At 34.8% G+C, this 4,548-nt stretch overlaps 1 protein-coding gene across 1 annotated transcript in view; it reads right to left on the reverse strand.

The window, feature by feature from the left end:
- Positions 1–4,120, reverse strand: part of LOC106867454 (SAGA-associated factor 29) — a 26,486-nt gene extending 22,366 nt beyond the window's left edge. The window contains exon 1 of the mRNA XM_089354451.1: positions 3,718–4,120. The gene's annotated coding sequence lies outside the window, so the exon portion shown is untranslated. The remainder of the gene's footprint in view (positions 1–3,717) is intronic.
- Positions 4,121–4,548: the final 428 nt, after the last annotated feature.

Consider the following 4,548-nt stretch of genomic DNA (forward strand, 5'->3'; position numbering starts at 1 on the left):
ATACACGTGTCTGTGGAGTGCTCAGCCACTTGCACATTAATTTCACAAGTAGGCTGTTCCATTGATCGGATCAACTGAAACCCTCATCATAATAACCAATGGAGTGCCATTTATATCTTTAACAAGAGCACACATTGGATAATGCAGTTCATATACATAATGTCTGATAAAGAAAACAAGAAGATTATGGCTGGAATTTATTTGATTATATGCCTACTCAATTATGGACATCAATGTCACAGTGCATGGTATGGTCTTCAAATGGAAACATTTTATAACTGGGAAAACAGATTGTGGACCACACAAAGTCATACAGGTGACTGTTTGTGTATCACAGGACATGTCAGTCCTAACCTAAAGCTCAGTAAACAATAACTATCAATATTAAACAATATAGTCTTCCAATACACACTAAGGCAGGATGGTCACAGCTGGAACATTTCTGATCATAGATCTATCTGACTAAAGTTGAAACAATTGACATTCTAAGCCTTTTTCTTTTATCGATATCATCTTCTTTTCAATTTTGTCCACTCTCAGTATCCTTGATGATGGTGATGAATTCTATGGCCAGGTCAACAAAACATGAGCAGTCCAAGAGCCATGAACATTTTGACATAATGTATCTCAACAACATTATCCAATGGCAGTCGAGATATATTGTCAAATATTTTAACACAATAAAATGGGAGTAATTTGATTGCTAGTTCTAGCATGTTGGCTAATTACAGTTGCTTTCAATATTTTTTATGGATGAAGTAGAAAAGCATAAGCATACATGACTTATTTTGGTAGGAGGGGGCGGGGCTTTAAGACTGCTGGGCTAAGTTTTCCTTAGGCCACATAATAGTGGACTGCAATGAAGTAACCAAGAACATGGTAGTAGTGTTAAACATGGAAATGGCTTAAATCTAACATCCAAGAAAAGGAACTGGAACTCCACCAGAAGCCCACGCAGTTTCCTCCAACCAAGTTTCACTTACGGGGGTTTAGTCACCTCAAGTCTATGGTAGTAGAAGACACTTGTACCAGCAGTGGGTTTGAACCAGAATACACATACTTTGCAAAACAAACTTCTTCACCATGCCCACCCTCATATACAAGTTATAGGTATTTGCACAACTGAAATATGTATTTATTGTTAATTATTATCTTTTAGGACAAGGTGGTGAGCTGGCAGAATCATTAGCATGCCAGGCAAAATGCTTAGTGACATTTCATTCATCTATGTTGTGTGTACAAATTCCACTGAGGTTGACTTTACCTTTCAGAATTGATAAAATAAATACCAGTTGGACACTAGGGTCAATGTAATGAACTTATCCCCTCCCCTAAAATGGTTGGCCTTGTGCCAAAATTTGAAATCATCATCATTTAGGATGTAACTCTACAGCTGAGTAGAACTCTCAGCCATTGGTAAGTATACAAAACAAGTAGGCTTTGTGGACTGAGAAATGTTAACAGCATCTACTATTGAATGGTGCTCAGTCTGACCTTAGCAAAACGATGTTGTTCCAGCATCATAATTAGTTTGATGTACATAAGAGCTGAACATCTGTTCACCCCCCAACTATCAAAACCTCCGTCTTTCTATTGCAGATCAAGACTCATGAGGTTGATTTTATCAACCTCTCTACAAGCTTCGCAATACTGACAATCTCAAATTCTTTCAACTAATATACTTAATTAACAAAATGCTTTCTTTAATAAAATCAGTTAGATGCAGCCATACCACTACTATCATAAATTTTTCTTTTCTTATTTCTATGATGGCAGCTATAACATTTTTCTGAGGTGGATGCTGGCCGAAATCCTTCATGGGTTTATTATACAAGAATTAGCTTTTAGTGTCAGTATGATAGTCTAAAACATCTGTTTACATTTCAGATACTTTTCAGCAGAACTAATTTCAATCAGTGTGGGGAACAAATACTTTGAAGTAAGATTAACCATATGCAAGATGGAATTAGTCTCTCAACTAAAATAAAACACGATTTTGGTCCATACACATACAAACTATGGAATCTGGTCGCTTTCGATTGAACAGGTCCATGATCAAAAGTGTTTCAGCTAAGACCAGCCTGACATTTTAGAAGTATCTAAGAATACATTATCCAATGCGTCCAGTATTTCGAGATAGTAGAGTGTTTTTCCAAGGCAATTTGGCAGTTATTTTTAGCAAGTCGCGCGATCTCTAGAGTACTAACGATCTAAAATCCTAATAAAAAGACATCTACAAGGATGTCATTACATCTCAATTCAATACACCTACAATGAGATTGAAATAGCATTTACAAAGGTGTACCTTCTTCAAGTTATATCATAAATATACGAAATGAAATCTAGTGGGATTTCAACAGAGACCAATACTTAAAAGTCCTCTGTGTATTAGTCAATTTCATTAACAGAAAATAAACATTGTCACATGTGTGTGTGTGTGTATACTGCTACATTGGTAAACATTGTCAGCAGGTGTGAATTACCAAGCACAAGGGTAAGTGCAGACAATTGAGGGGCAATATTGATGAAATATATCCAAATAGCAAATCTAACACTCTCTAAAAATAATAAAGGTAACTAGATGTTAGTTGGTCCCTAAATAAACGTCTCTGACTCAGCAATGCCCTAGAATGTCCTGCAATTTAAACCACCTACATAAACATCAGTTTTACGATTAATAGACAAATATATCGAAAATATGTGAGCAGATCAATAATTAATTAAATGATGTAATGTATTTGCTAATTAATACATGATGATATATTTAACTCGTTGATAAAAATAGGAAATTACATCACGGAAATATTTGAAGGTAAAATAAATTAATTAGCAATAAAAATTACACACGAAACGATATGCGTGTGTTAAATATGTGTACAAATCGATATGTATATATAATCAATATGTGAATATATATATGTATGTATAGTACACACAAACAATGGTGTCTAAAGTAGGCAGGTGATAATTTCAAATCACAAAAAAATAAAAAAAAAATTAAATATATTAAAATCCTAATTTTAAAAAAGTGAGGCATTCTTATAAAAGCATGATCCCAACAAAAATTGATTGTGGAGCATTGATAGTGTAAAAAAAAAATCAAGAACAGAAAACTATCAGTTGGGCTAAAAGAACAATAAAAGATGAGAAATAACAAAAGATAAAACGATTAGCAGGCGGATAAGTTCTCATTCTAGAGTTTATTATCAAAGGTAAGAAACGTCCCAAGTAGGCTTAATTAATTATAAAAACATAGTTAAAACAGCTACTCCTAATCTTAGTTTTGTTTGTATCAAGGATTTTTAAAGGCTGAAAGTAATGTTATATTTACTACATGTTGTTGTTATGGGATCATAGTTCACATTTTATTCTCACACACACAATCACACTCGTATAATTCCTCCTGGTTTATTCCATCATTCTCAAAGATGTACTGATTCCATGTTTATAAAACAAACAGAAAAGTTCTACGTGTTTGTATATTATTTAAATATTAAATATATAAAAAGAGAGAGCAAATAACGAGAATGTTTTTCTCGATTTCAGACAACCGAGATACATATAATTACATACATGGATGCGAGGGAGAGGACAGATGCAGGTTTAAAGTGTTCTCTCGGTATGGTAATGATGCTTCCAAAAACCTTTTTATGTAAAGGAACTAAATAGTCAACAAACAACAAATAAATAGAAACGGTGCAAAAACAAAATACCTACAGAAGTGACGAAGTTAAAAGTGAGAAATCCTATAATGTTCTTCCTGCCAACATTTCGGCCATCGGAATGTAGCCAGAAGTGTTCTGTTAGGGAACAACAAATTGCCAATTCAGGTGACGTAATAGAATTATTTCTTTTAATTTTACTAACAGTAGTATTAATATTATTGTTATTAGTATTGGTTGCGTTAACCTCGTTCTGTTTCTGTGTGATGAAAGAGGGGTAGAGTGTAGTCCCCCCTCCGACTTCTTCTTTGGTAGTTTGTTTGTACCGACTTTGTAACTACCCCCAGCCTCTTATCCACTGCATGGAACAACACACTTTCCGCAGCACCATATCGTTATCTATGGAAGGAGAGAAAAAGATGTGGCCCGGTGCTGATTTCTAATTGGTCGAACAGACCACGTGGATATATATACACCACTCCTATTGTAGTATATATATGACGGAGGTAGAGGGGAGAGGAGAAAAACAGATGCACATAGAGGAGGGCGAATGTAATAAAAGCAAAATAGAAGGGGAGGAATGTAAAAGAAAGACAAATAGAGAGAGAGAGGGGCGAAAGATAAAGAAAGGCAGATATCGAGGAAGGAGGAATGTAAACAAAGACAAATAGAGGTAGGGAAGGGGAGGTAAAGAAAGACTAAAGGGGAGAGGAACAGAAAGCAAGATAGAGATATAGGAAAAATAAGATAGAGAAACAAAAGAGGAGTGGGGGAGGGAAAGTAAGGGAAGTAAATGTTTCCCAAGAAATTATTTCAAAGATTTATCTACCTTTATTTTAAGAATTTCTTAGAGAGAAAATACATGTGTGTGTGTGTGTCTCTTTTA

Source organism: Octopus bimaculoides, chromosome 6 (assembly GCF_046866305.1).
Source record: "Octopus bimaculoides isolate indiv1 chromosome 6, ASM4686630v1, whole genome shotgun sequence".
Taxonomy (NCBI): domain Eukaryota; kingdom Metazoa; phylum Mollusca; class Cephalopoda; order Octopoda; family Octopodidae; genus Octopus; species Octopus bimaculoides.